The 14,703-nt window shown below is 48.8% G+C and overlaps 1 protein-coding gene across 1 annotated transcript in view; it reads right to left on the bottom strand.

Moving 5' to 3' along the window:
- The window catches only part of Sgt1 (suppressor of G2 allele of skp1), a 72,120-nt gene that overhangs the window by 37,010 nt on the left and 20,407 nt on the right, over window positions 1–14,703 (bottom strand). The gene's annotated exons all lie outside the window — the stretch shown is intronic.

Below are 14,703 nucleotides of genomic sequence, written 5' to 3'. Positions count from 1 at the left end.
GCGAACTACACAGACAAACAAGAGGCGAGACAGCCTCCCCTCACCTCTTGTCTCACCTCTTTTTTGTGCTGTTCACACTGTACAAGAATGCCCAATTTCAAGTGAACACTGTAAACTTCAAACATCCTCAATGCATTACTGCAGCATGAAAATGTTCCTCAGACAACTTGGTAACAATCTCCGTGGTCTCCAAGCTCTTCGTAGGTGAGCAGCTGCTGGAGTCGCACACTGTCGGACACCGTGGTGCGGTCCAGAAGGACCTGCTTTAGTCGCTGGTACGGGGCATCGCCCAAGGGTCCAGCGATAATGTCCGCCACCTCTTGAGCCACTTCAGGAGGCAGGCTGGAAAGCAAATGACGAAACAGAGATGCCTCCGAGGTGATGTGGTGCAGATGGAAGATACGGACATCCGCACTCTACAATTTTAACGATCATCAAGGCTGGGGACGTCCTTCAGTTTATCTAGTCTCTAATCAGTTTCGTGCACGCAAAAAGGACTGCTGCCAGCATACACGCTACTGGAAGCGATGCTCACAGCAATTGTCAAGCTTCAGCTGCTGCTCAAGCAAGCGCGAATTTCCAACTTCTTTAAGTATGCTTAACTTATTTTACGGCTGTTGATGTATACTGTAATAAAGTGTTTAGTGCTCTTTACGATGATTAGCATTGTTCAACTCGATTTACTCACCTTAACTAGGCAAGCCTACATGCATGGTAAAATCCGTGGGTGCTTTTTTTCTTTTTTTTTTTGCCGGTTCAGATATAGCGATAATCATAACGATCGAATTTTCAGGTTTTCTCAATATCGTTATAAGTGGACTGAGCCCTTTTGAGCGAACGATGCTATAAGCACTAAAATGCCAACATCATGATCGCGGCTGATGAGTGCTTTCTTTGATGACTGTTGAGTGGAAAAATGGGAAAGGGGTGCGTCCAGAGTGTTCTTGGAATGAAATGTTTGCCTGGGCGAGATTTTTTGCGGTGCTCGGTTAATTTGAAAATCTGGTTAATGCGAGCATTTTTCCAGGTCCCAATGACTTCTAATTAGCGATGTTCTAATGTACAATAAAAGAGTGTACAAGCATGGCCGTTCAATGGAGGCGCACTTGGTGCGGCCCGTCGAGTCGCACCTCTATGGCTGGGGAAGCGCGTATTGGGAGAAGTTACAGTTTCCGCCGTCATTGTCCGCGGGGCGCCCCCACTCCATGACGAGGCGCCGCCGGCACGCACAAGCAGACTCTGAAGGAGCGCGCTGGCTGTATTGGCGCGTTTTCGTTTTGACTACTCAGCATAACCGCGTGGTTCTGATAGTTCTGCATGAGTCATCGGTGCCTGTGTCAACAGCGTCCTAAGCGTATGCAGCACCATGCCAGGCAACTCCTGTGTGTCGCTGGGCTCAACGAAAGCACGAAAAGATCGGTTACCATGAGTTCCCGTGCGATTCACAACGTCGAGCAGCATGGCTGAAAAACATATCTCTGGAGGGCTAAGACGGAAAAGGAAGTCGGTGGGAGCCGAGTGACAAGTCACTGGTATACTCACTGCACTTCATAGATGACGATTACAGGAAGAACATAAAACTGAGGATCTTGCTTCCTTCAGCCGTCCCCTCCGTGTTCCCAAACTGCCCACATTACAAGTTAAGTTACTCACGCGGGCTCATGTTGAGCCAAACAACCTTGAAAAAATGAATGTGCGCAGGCCAATAAATATATTTTTTCCACTTGTTATAGCTACACTTCATTTCCTCCTGGACAACCCCTGTCATCCTAAGCATGTGTGTTTCAAGACAGCTCCGCCACTATCACTTTTATGACAATGATATCAAAATGGTATGCCTTGCACAACATCGCATAAGTGAAGCCATGGAGACACAAAGAGGAGCCGCTCTATTTGTCAGATGACGAGTGACTCTCTTGGTTGGAGTTGGACTTTGCCATATCGAAGACATTCAGGTCCGAGGAGGTACGTCGAAGCAAAGGCTAATCAAACAAACGTACGAAGCAACAATCATGACAACCAGATCCACATTGGCGCAAATTAAGTGCCTTCTTGATCACATCAAGTATCTTACAACAATGTCTTCTGTGTGTCTTACTAGTGCATTGCATTTAACAGAATCTTATTTTCAGCTTCCGATATGCCCTAAAGCAGGCCCTCAACAGCAGGCCTGTAGTATCGCTTTTTAACAGCCTAAGGCAATTCGAAGGCGGGAACGACAGAGTTGACGCAAGGGCTGCAGTTTTCACCTCGGAGAGGCAAGGGCAGAGTATTATGAAAAAACATTTGGCCAACAAGACACGTCAAGGTTCACCGACGCAGCCTTATACGAAACCAACGCAAAGAGGGCGATAGCCACGGTCACAGACTGCGAAGGCCGGGAGGTAGTTAGCGCCTCGATCCAAAACTGTACAGTCACGGAGGCAGAAGAAGTGGCTATCGCACTGGCCATTAGGCAAGGAAGAGAAACGGGAGAGAGTCTGACGATACTGTCAGACTCTCAATCCGCATGCAGAAATTTTCAACGGGGTAAATTATCTAAGGTAGCGCACCAAATCCTTTCTTCCACAAGCGAGCCAACAAAACAATGCACTCAAACACTAGTGTGGATTCCGGGGCATGCAGGGGTCACGGGGAATTTGTACGCAGACAGGGTAGCACGAGGACATGCAACCTACCGTGCGCCCAACAGTCTCGGGACAGAGGACCTGATTCCGCTTGACCCTGACTACACCACAATACTACAACACTATAGAGGCTTGCGGAAAGTATATCCGGAGCCGCATAAAAAGCTCAGCAACGAGGAGGCCATAGATCTTAGACGGCTACAGACTGGCACCTTCATTAATTTACACATATTACACATGATGCATCCCACGACATTCAGAGACGAGTGCCCGTGGTGCGGGAGGACCCCTACCCTGTACCACATAACATGGGAATGCAGCTCACATCAACTACAAAAAATTGAAAACCCAAATGAAAGACAGTGGGAGGCTTTGCTGGCCAGCTCTGACCCGGAGGCTCAGCTCTACCTGGTCACAAGAGCTCGCAAACTGGAAAAAGCCAGTGGTGCCCTGGACTGGGGGCGCCAACCGCTCGTCAGCCTCGGTTGAAGAGGCGAAGAAAAAGATCGCCGAGCAGTTAATAAAGTTCACTCACTCACTCACTCACCTCGGAGTAAATACTGAGGGTACTACTAGCAAAAAAAAAATATCGACAGATTATACACATTTTGCCATGCTTTGTGCAGGTTGGCATGTTGCAAGCATCAAAGTCTGCAAATGCACCTATCAACAATTAGGCAGCTATAAAACATGGCATTCGTAATTATGAAAGTCGTACCTTGCCAACTGCCACCACGTCTGCTGCGAGAGTTTTCGAGTCAGCTTGGATTCATTCATGTGTGGTGTGAACCAGCAGCTGACATAGAGTTACCGTATTTATTCGCATATAGGTCGACTCTTTTTTTTCAGAAATGTTATCCATAATTAGCTATCGACCTATATTCATGACCAAAGCGAGACAAGCCAGGAGGTTGTGACCAAAACAAACGCGCCGGCATGCATGTCAAAGCCGCAGCCGCAGTCGCGCATAATACAAATATTAAAAACGGAAAATTTGCAACAATTAGGTACGTAAATCTAAAAAGAGTGCTGGTGAAATTAATAAGTCGCCACAAAGTTCCTGATTAATAGAATCACTGGTATAACCAATTCGTAAGGGTAGCGCAGTAGCGCTGACGTCCGCTTTCAGGTTGTCTACTTTGCAGGCTTCGTACGGGGCTCGCATTGGCTCGCATACCTGGGAAAGCCTTGTCTTTGTGTCTTTTTTTTGCGTCGCCATTCTGAGATTGCATTCGCAGTTTTGCAAATCTCTTTCTCTGTGGTTTTGCTGGTTTTGCTTTTGTTGCTTGATTGACGATGTCACGTCGACAGAGCTTCACCGCCGACTTCAAGCGAGAAGTGATTCTTTTTGCGGAGAACTCGAACAACTGTGCCGCTCAGCGCAAGTTCGATGTAAACGAAAAGTTGATTAGGGGCTGGCGGAAACAGCGAGACCGACTGTTTGCGTGCAACGGGCAGCGTCGTGCTTTTCGCGGGCCAGCAACCGGGAGATACGATGCTCTTGAAAAGGAATTGAGTTTTCATGTGGAAGAGGAGCGTGCGAAGGGTCTTCAGGTATCCTGTGAGGACATACAAACGAAGGCTCGGCAATTGGCGCAGCGAGAGGGGATAGGTCGGTCGACGTTCAAAGAGAGTCGGGGTTGGGTTCAGAAGTTTATGCGGCGCAACGGACTCTCCCTTCGTCGTAGAACGACCATCTGCCAGCGTTTGCCAGCAGAATACGAGGAACGGCTTATTGAATTTCAGCGCTACGTTCTGAAGCTCCGGCATGAAAAGGATTATGGTCTTGGCCAGATAGAGAACGCCGACCAAACGGCAGTATACTTTGACATGCCCAGTCGTACCACCATAGCAACAAAGGGGGCAAAAGATGTGCGCTTGTTGACAACTGGCCACGAGCATACACGCTTTACTGTCATGCTGTGCTGCACTGCAGATGGCTGGAGGTTGCCGCCATACATCGTGTTTCGCCGAAAGGCTTCCAAAAAATGAAGCGTTCCCAAAAAAAGTGATCATATGCGCAAATGATAAAGGGTTTATGAACGAAGAAATGGTCAAAGAATGGTTTAAGACTGTTTGAAGCGACCAGGCGCCGACTTGGGCCTTCCGAACATGCTGGTCTTGGACTCATTTAGAGGCCACATTTGCCCGGGCGTCAAGGAAGCCCTACGGAAGGCAGGCATGGACCTGGTCGTCATACCTGGTGGTATGACATCTCAACTGCGGCCGCTGGATGTCGCCGTCAATAAGCCTTTCAAGGACCGCGTCTCAAAATGCTACAAGGAGTGGCTAGCGAACGACAGTGCAGCCATGACGCCAACGGGACGTCGCAAGAAGGCCTCGCTCAGCGAAGTGGCGACATGGGTGAAAGATGCGTGGGAAGACCTTCCTGCGGAGATAATCAGGACAGCATTCAAGAAATGCTGCATTTCGAACGCACTCGACGGAAGCGAGGACGACGTCCTTTGGGATGCCGAGGTCGCCAGTGAAGCATCCCAAGAGGAAAGCAGTTCAGACGATGATGTGGCTTCTTCTGACAGCGACTAGCTAGTGGCCAAAGTTCGTTATGAATAAAGGTTTGTCGTGTACATGTTTCTCGGTTTTTCAAAAAATATGGGTCGACTTATATTCGAATAATTTTTTTTTTATTCCTCGGCGAGCCTTGTATATAGGGGTCGACCTATATGAGAGTAAATACGGTAGCACCGATTGCATTCTTGGCTGGTTACCTGGCACGTCCATTTGAAGAGAAAGTATGAATATTTTTACATTATCTCATGAAACATTTTTATTTATTCTGTTTTCAGTGCCTGCCCGTGTTCTCATTATTTATATACAGTCAAACTCCGCAATAACGAAACCGCCGGGGAAGGAAAACCTTTTCGTTGTCGCGAGAATTTCGCTGTCGCGAAAATGGACAAATAAGCACACCCATTACCTTCCAGAACCAAGCTTTAATTAAAAAAGTCGCTTATTTTGCTCTGCTTGACATTGCTGTGCAGGAGCTTGACGACTCTGGCTTCGCAGCTTGATAAGCTATGCATAGCTTCGTCGTCGTCGTCGTGGTCGCCGAGAAAAGTCCGGATCACATCGAATGCATCAAGCACATCACGCGAGCTTACTTGCTTACCTTGTGCTTGGTTTTCGCTATCTTAGTCGTCACTCGCCTCATTTCCTTTGCGCACACTGTCGATAATAGCGTCGTCGCTGAATTCCTCGTGCACGATCAAGTCGGCGTCCGCACACAAAAAGTTCTCCAGTTCAACAGCCTCTGGCACCATTGTATCTACACTGCGAAGCGCGTTCCATGCTTCGGTTAGTGGCTGCAGATCGTCACCGCTTGCAGCTTCCGGTTCTGCCAAGGCGTGCTGACCAGCTGCGAAACCGGCGTGCCTGAAGCAGTTCTGGACAAGCGTGGCCGAAGTAGCAATCCACGCGCCGGCAAGCATCTCCAGCGCCATGAAGAGGTCAATTTCCGTCGGTCGCTTCATTTCGATGTTTAGCAACATTCGCTGTATGAGCCTTCTTCGGTACGCAGACTTCACACTTTTGATAACCCCCTGATCAAGAGGCTGGATAACGGATGTGCAGTTCGCGGGGAAAAAAATCAAGCGGATGCTCGTCAGGGCAACGTCTTCAATGTGGTGCGCACTGCAGTTGTCCAAAAAAAGGCAGACAGATCTGCCCTGCTTTCGCATGTCCGTATCAAAGGCTTCCAGCCAGCTTGTGAATATTGCGCGCGTCATCCACGCTTTTTGGTTTGCAGTGTACTGGACCGGAAGCTTTCGGTTACGTTTAAAACACCGTGCAGTCTTGCTCCGGCCGATCACGAGGAGGGGACGCTTGTCAGATCCATCCATGTTTGAGCATAAAAGAATGGTGACCCGCTTTTTGCTCAGCTTGCCGCCATGGCATTTTTTTCCTTTCAGGTCTAGCGTTTTTGAAGGCAACATTTCATAGAAGAAGCCCGTTTCGTCCACATTATAAATTTCGGAGGGCTCGTACTCGTCCGTTATGCCTTCGTAACTTTTCTCCATCCAGGAAGATGCTGCTTCAGCGTCTACGCTCGCACACTCCCCCGACAACACTTTGGCGACGATGCAGTGCCGCGCTTTAAATCGACTTAGCCATCCGGCACTCGCCTTAAAGTTGTCGTGCCCCAGAATGCACGCGTAGTCGATCGCCTTTTGCTGCAGGAGGCTTCCGGACAAAGGCACCTTGTTCGCTCTCTTGTCCAGGAACCACTGAAATATGGCTTTGTCCACGTCTTCGTAGACCGGCGCTGCCAAAGTCTTGTTCTGAGCGCGCGCGCCGTTCTGGAGTGCCGCCATGATGCCATTCCTTGATTTCAGAATCGTAGAAAGCGAGCTGCTAGGGATACCGAACTCCTCCGCAATATCAGTCTTCTTCCTGCCTTTTTCAGCTTCGGCGATAATTGCAGCCTTTTCCTGCAGCGTCAAAAACTTGCACTTCTTTACAGGAGGCGGCATGTTTCCGACAGTAAAAAAAACAACAAAAAACACTGTACACAGGCAAGTCGCGAGCGGCACAAGGCGGATGGCGAGATCGGCGAGATAGCGTGGTCGCGTGGTCGGCGCACTAGCGAAAAGAAAAAAAAGGAGGTTCCTTGCTCTTCCCCGGTTGGCCGGCGGTGTCGTCACGTGGCGTGAAACGTCACATACATGCGTAGTGGCCAACAGACAGGCTAGCAAAAAGCCGCTTTCAGCGGGCAAAAAAAATAAAAAATATGCTTTGCTATCATCATCATTACCGAACCAACCGAAAGTAAACAAAAATGGCTGCGCCGGTGCTTGTTGACAGGTGAAATGAACGGGCTCGACTTGTCGGATGAGTGTGCTGCTGCAGTTTCGCCCATTCTATGTTCCCGACTGGCTGATGTGCCGAAAAAATGTTGCAGATCACTACCTCAAACTTTCGTTAATGCGGGACTGCTTTTTAAAAACCCTTCGCTGTTGAGAGGGGACAAATGCATTGAACCCTATGGGAGTTCGCCGGGGGCGCCAGAATTTTTCGTTGTCGCGAGAATTTCGTTCTTGAGGGCTTTCGTTATAGAGGGGTTCAACTGTACAGTTGAATCCCGCCACAACGAATACCGCCACAACGAAATTTCCGCGACAACGAATAATTTTTTATTCCCCGCGAGTATCCTATAAGAATTAATGGCCTAAATTTCTCTGCACAACGAACCATTTTTGCAGAGCGTTTCCGCTTCAACGAAATTTTCGCGTTCAAAATCGAAACCGAAACTAGTTTTATTGGCGAGAAGTCCAAGTCAAATCCAAAGCCACATTAAGCATGAAATCACGTGATTGCAGTTCCGCCATTTTGGCTTTGTGTCGTGGTCGCGTTGTTCACTCGCTGCCTTTCTCTTCGACAACGACGAGTTTTCATCCGCAGGACACGATGGCAACGCAAGTGAAAAAACGCAAAACTCTTTCCCTTGAGCAAAAAGCTCAAATAATCGCCCAAGCAGAAAGCGGAAGGAAGAAAGCGGCAATTGCTGAAGACTTCGGAATTCCTGCAAGTTCGCTGTCAACGATTCTAGGCAATAAGGACAGCGTGAGAATGGCACTTGCTTCAGGCACATCCTCGAAGCACAAAAAGGTGACGCGGCCCCTCCATGAAGAGTTGGACAAAGCAGTGCATGCGTGGTTTGTGGAAGCACGAGCCAGCAACGTCCCCCTGTCCGGAAGCATCGTCCAGCAGAAAGCCTTGAACTATGCATGCCTACTTGGCATTGATGATTTTAAAGCCAGCATTGGCTGGCTAAACCGTTTCAAGGCCCGCCATAACATCGTTGGAAAAGCGTTGTGCGGAGAGTCAATGTCAGCAGACGTGGACGGAGCAGCTGCTTGGAAGGCGAGTAACATGGCCGGAATTTTAAGCAACTTCGCGCCTGCAGACATATACAACGCCGACGAGACCGGGCTATTCTACGAGATGTTGCCGGCTAGGACGCTCGACTTCAAGGGGCAGCGCTGTCACGGCGGCAAACACAGCAAAAAACGCATCACAGTGCTGCTTTGCACAAACATGGATGGCTCGGACAAGCGTCCGCCGTTAGTCATAGGCAAAAGTGCCAAGCCGCGCTGTTTTAAGGGAACTCGTAGCCTACCTGTGCAGTACAAGGCGAACAACAAGTCATGGATGACCCGCGCTATTTTCACCGAGTGGATGATGGCATTCGACCGCGACATGAAGCGGCAGGGCCGTAAAGTTTGCTTGCTTTTGGACAATTGTTCAGCGCATCACTCCGACGAAGTTAAGCTCACTAACATGGAGCTGAGGTTTTTCCCTCCCAATTGCACGTCTGTCTTACAGCCTCTCGATCAGGGCGTGATTCTTAGCCTGAAGCGCGCTTACCGCGGGAGGTTAATTCAGCGGCTGCTTTTTAACACTGAAACCGGCCGAGACACGAAGGTGGACTTGTACGTGGCACTGCAGATTATGTCTGCTGCCTGGAGCACACTGGGGCGCTCAGTAATTGTGAACTGTTTCAGGCACGCCGGATTTGCCGAAGGTCGACCCGTACACTCTGCTGGCCTAACACCAGGCGTTACAGACGACGACGAAGAGGCGTCACCGGCTCCGGGGATCGCGGCCGCCTGGAAAACGCTGGGAGAAATAGGAACCGTGCCGCCTAATCTCGAGCTCGACGAATACATCGGCGCTGACGCTTGTGTTGTTCATGAAGATGTGAGTGATGAGCAGATCATAAAAGCTGCCTGGAATGATAAGGACTCTTCCGATGAAGAAGACGACGACGTACAGGAAGCGCCGGCTGCGGCAACCGCCGTACAGGTGATGGACGCTTTTGATGTCATCAGGAATTTCGTTGCTGTCCGAGACGACGATGTTGCAATGGGTTTGCTGATCGAGTGCGAAAATCGCGTGACGGCGTTGCTCGCCGTGAAGCGTAAGCAAACCAAGCTTACAGATTTTTGGCATTAAACGCCTTTGCTGCTGCTTGGGCAATTCTTTCTGCGTTTCACGTCAAATTTTTGCGATAACGAAGTTCCGCGAGAACGAATTTTTTTTCGTGCACCGTGAATTTCGTTATAGCGGGATTCAACTGTATTGCCAAAGTTTAAGGGGGGACACGGCTCTTTGGCACCGAAAATCGGCCAATTTTTTCATTTTCGTATTCCTCGCACCATTCCGCATCTGCACGCAAATTTTCATCCTTATACCCCGCGTATTTATGAAGTTATAGCGATTAAAAAATGCGGCGATTTTGGTCTCGTTCGAAAGCGTGCGCTTTCGGCTTATTTTTTCTTTCGGAAAGCAACCCTGTGCGCTCCGCCTTCGCCCCAAAAAACAAACAAAAAGATAGCATGCAGCGCGCGCTACTATTGGCCGGTTAAGGCACGTGATCAAAATGGCGTCGTTTGGTTGGTTCCGGCAAGCTAGCCCTGAAATGTGGACTCCCAGCGACGCCATTTTGTCTTTCTGCCGACCACGCTAGTGCAACGCGAGAGTCATGCCAGGCGCGAAGAAGTACCGCTCTTTGCACAAGTTCGGGCGAAAGCAACCAAAGAAACGCGTTAAGAATGCGACATCGTTGCATACTGTGCAAGAAGCAAGTGCCAGTGCTGCGGGATTGTGTGACGATCACGTTGCGGGCGGCGACGCTTCTCAGATTCCGCTGGACAACGGCGCCGTTCTTCGTGCCGACTGCAGTCGTGTACGTATTGACACCGCGCCTGTCACTAACAGTGACATAACTCAAGTGAGTGCCCGTGAGCAGGCTACGCTTGATAGACTGGTATCGACGCCGGCGACGGCACGAAAGACCGCGCTGTTCGCCGATGCAAGTGGTGCGTCCGCAGAGTCAGATGCGGACGGAACAGCCTCCTATGCGATAATTGACCTCAGCATTGTGAATATCCTTCTGGATGCCGTGCGGTGCAAAACGTGTCGTGGATGCGTGCGTTTAATTACCAGCGACCAGAGCTATGGCCTCGCCGTAAAACTGATCGTGCTGTGCGACAACTGCGGTGAGATTGCGGCCGAGTGGAACTCTCGGAGGGTTGACGGCGAGAAAAGGTGCAATCCTTTCGAGCTGAATATTCTGGCTAGTCGAGCAATGCTGTCGACCGGTAACGGCCAGACAGCAATGAACGATATCTTTTCGGCGATGGGGTTGTCGCGGCGCGGGATGCACAACAAGACGTTTCAACGGCATCTGAAGAACACACTGCAACCTGCTGCTACCCGAGCCGCCACGACCGCTATGGCACAAGCCGCGCAGGCAGTGGCGAAGGTCTACGATGACTTGTGTTTTGGGCATAGGGGGAACATTGCCGTGTGCTACGACGGCACATGGATGACGCGCGGGCACTCATCACATATAGGCGTCGGTGCCGTGGTGGAACTCTTCACTGGTTATGTGCTTGATTATGTGGTGTTATCAAACTTTTGTCTAGGCTGCGAAATTGGTCCCAAGCCAAACACTGACGGCTACGAACTTTGGAAATCACGCCACCAGTGCCAAAAAAACAACAACTCCAAGGCTGGTCAAATGGAGGTAGAGGCTGGCAAAATTCTGTTTGAAAGAGCTCTGCAGCGCCACAACATACGCTACACAACCATGCTATGCAATGGGGACAGTCGCACGTTCAATGCTCTTAAGGGGAGATGCTACTCGAAAACATTTTTTTCTTAATATTGATGCTAGGTGAATGAAAATTGCACCACTTATAGAGATTGATCTCCTCTTTCTAAATATGCTTTTAGTTTTAAAATAGCTTAATGTTTTCATATTCTAAATGCCATGCATAAGTGAAAAACAATGCATGTTTGTGCAGCTGCTGTACACAGCAGCAAGCATGGTAGGGCAGAGCCAACTAGTTCTTCTTGTCCCCAACACTCCACTGAGTGCAAATAAGCAACATAGCAACATTCCCTTGGCATGCAATGTTTTGAGACAATTTTATATCTGGTGCCTTGTTTTTAGTGGCTAGCACCAGATAATTTTTTAAATTTGCATGCCCAAAAATACTGCTGATTGCATTTAAACCTAGATACTTGCATTCTACACATCCTAAAGATTATGCATGCCAAATTTGGTGTTGATTGAACTAAAATAACGACATAAAATATTGTGCACAAAACTCATATTCGGCCCAAAATACGAATTCGAGAAAAATGCGATTTAAAGATACAAAAGCTGTTTATTGCTGTTGTAGCAGCACTATCTGCATGAAAATTGCACACAATGCAGGCCAGGGTATTATGATACAGTGCACAGTTTTAGAATTCACCAGCATCATATGTTGCTCCCACAGTGACATTGTGAGCAGCCTTCTCAAGGCGTGCTTTCTTGGCTATTTAGTGATGCTGAGAACTTGCTTCTGTCAGCCACTGCTTTGTAACCACAAGGTGCACATTTTTTGTTATGGCATTAAACTCCTTATGATGCACTTGTTTCGGCAAACCAAGAACCACACAAAATCGGGAAAGTTGATTGTATCCAGCACCAGTAACGAGCGCCGCAATCCCTGCATTGACGTTCACGGCAAAAATCTCCCTCGGGCTGGCTGAAGGGCGTCGTCCACCGGAGCTGCACACCGCGCACGACTACGACACAACGGACGTGGCACACGCTACACTGCTGCAACGCAGCTCTAGAAACGACGAGAGTCCTTTTCACTTCTTGGCCAACTCGCGAACGGAAAGTTAGCAGCGTCCGCGCTCCCGACATGCTGCTCGCTCGCCAGTGCGTTCGCGGCACCGATCTCGCCAATAAAGGCACTCGCCGTACTAGGTCTCCTCAACGCTCAAAGATCCTTATCTTCTTATCCAATGCACTGGCGAAATCGTCTAAGCTGTCACTGAAACTTCAGTGCCCAGCCGGCTTCGAGCTGTTAAAAGTGTCGCCTCCGCCGAGGTTAGGCCTAGCTTCCGCGGACGTCTCCACTGCACGCCGTTTCACTTTGCCGGTGACTTCCCTTGAACGCGTGGTTTGATCGGTACTTTCGACACCGAAAGTCACGTTTCTTCTCGGATTCTATCGCAGCGACGAGCACGAAGATGCATGAAATTTAAAAACACGCCGAAAGAAAACTAGCGGGCAAGCGTGACAGCGAGCTACGCGTCGCATGAAGAGCAGACGAGCTATGGCCGCTTCCCACACTGACAGCCAATGGCGTGGTCGAAATTGCACCACGTGATTTAAATGGCCAGTGAAAATGCTAGGTTTGGGCGGCGAAACTTTTCTTTTTTATTACTTGCTGGGGGTTTGTGAAGCGGCAAAGCCAGCTTTAGGGAGAAAAAGCGTAGGCCTGCCGCCTTGCAAAATTTCAGTGGCGTGCGACGCCGCGATTTGACGAGTCCCTCGCTTGAACATGGGTCGTATCTGCCCCTTCTTTAGCCACCTTGCGTGCTTTAACAGACTTTTTAAATGATTTCGCGACTGTTTTCCGCTCTGATTTTTTTATATATTAAAGAGGAAGGATCAGTGTTGCTGAAACAGTCAAAATCACAAAAGTGACTTTTTTACTGAAAATCGCCGTTTTTCGACCCGCGTCTCCCCTTAAAGATGCTGCAATCTATGGCTACATTGAAATAATCAAAGAGGACTGCATAAATCACATGCACAAGCGTATGGGAGCAGCTTTGCGCAACCTCTTGCAGAGGCACAAGGGTGCAGGGAAGCAAAGTCTTGGCGGCAGAGGAAGGCTGACAGCTGATCTAGTTGACAAGCTGGCAATATATTATGGCCGAGTGCTTCGATCAAATGTAGGTGATGTGGATGCCATGCAGCGAGCTGTGATGGCGACATATTACCACATCACATCTACCGATGACTGCCCCAATCACAGTTTGTGTCCTACCGGTGAGAAGTCATGGTGCCGCCACAACGCTGCAAAGGCAAAAGAGGAGCCTGCACCAAAGCACAATTACAGTCTGCCAAGAGATGTGGCTGATGCTCTTTTGCCTGTTTATAGTCGCTTGTCAGAGAAGAGCCTGCTGCAGAGGTGCATTCGGGGGAAGACCCAGAACTCGAACGAAAGCTTCCACTCGGTCATCTGGACCTTGATCCACAAAGAGCGGCACTCATCACTGTTTGCTGTGGAAGCAGCCACAGCAGAAGCTGTGCTGCGCTTCAATGCCGGCTGCAAGCATACAGCAGCAGCAATTCTGCAAGATGCAGTACAAACGTGACAGCAACTGGCTCCAGGAGAGCTGAAAAGGACTTGCACCGTAGCGCACGTTCTGCAAAGAAGCGGGCGGCTTCGCTTGGCGTTGCTAAAACAGAAAAAAAACACCGCGACAGCATGCACCCCGACTATGCTCCTGGTGCATTTTAATAGCATGAGGTCTTTGGGGTTGCCCTTCCTGAATAAATGCCGTGAGGCTTGAGTGCTTCCGACAATCCCCCAATTTTGGTAGTGTTGCATTTTTGAAAGATCAATATCTCTGGTCCTGTTCTTGCTATTGCTTTAAATTTTTTTTTTCTAGAAAGGGAATCCTGAGAGTCTCATGAAACCAAGGTAAATGCAGTGACCACAAAAAAAAATTTGCTGAGAAGGTTATGTTGTCTTCGGTACCCAAATGGAGTTTTCCTTTCAAATGTTTCCTATAGCGTAACTTTGGCTCAAATTGGCATAGGCCATTAATTTTCGCTTCAGATCACTTTCCACCTGTTTCTGATCTTGTTGACATATCAATCATTGACATAATTTACACCTACATGCTGTGAAGTGTTTTTCCTCGTTTTCTCAAAACTGCAATTATGAGGGTGCTGCAATTTTGGAGGAGAGATATCTCTTAGTCTATTTGTGCTATAGCTCTCATTCTTGTCTTGTTAGAAAGAGAAAACTTTCGACAGTGCCGTAGGACAAAAATATGTACAGTTATTATGCGGCAACATTTACAGAATTAATTATAAATCTTAGGTGCCAACTTGGGCTTTTAGTCATAAAAGTTCGACTTATTGTAACTTTGGTTCAAATTCTTCTACCACGTTATTTCATGACTAGCGGCACTCTATGATCCTTCTAGATCACTCTGGCAGGGCTATTCTCATCATGCCATAAAGTGTTTAGTAATT

This window comes from Amblyomma maculatum, unplaced genomic scaffold (assembly GCF_055883805.1).
Source record: "Amblyomma maculatum isolate TAMU_Amacu unplaced genomic scaffold, ASM5588380v1 scaffold_22, whole genome shotgun sequence".
In the NCBI taxonomy this organism is placed as follows: Eukaryota; Metazoa; Arthropoda; class Arachnida; order Ixodida; family Ixodidae; genus Amblyomma; species Amblyomma maculatum.
This window is presented reverse-complemented; position numbering and strand designations above follow the sequence as displayed.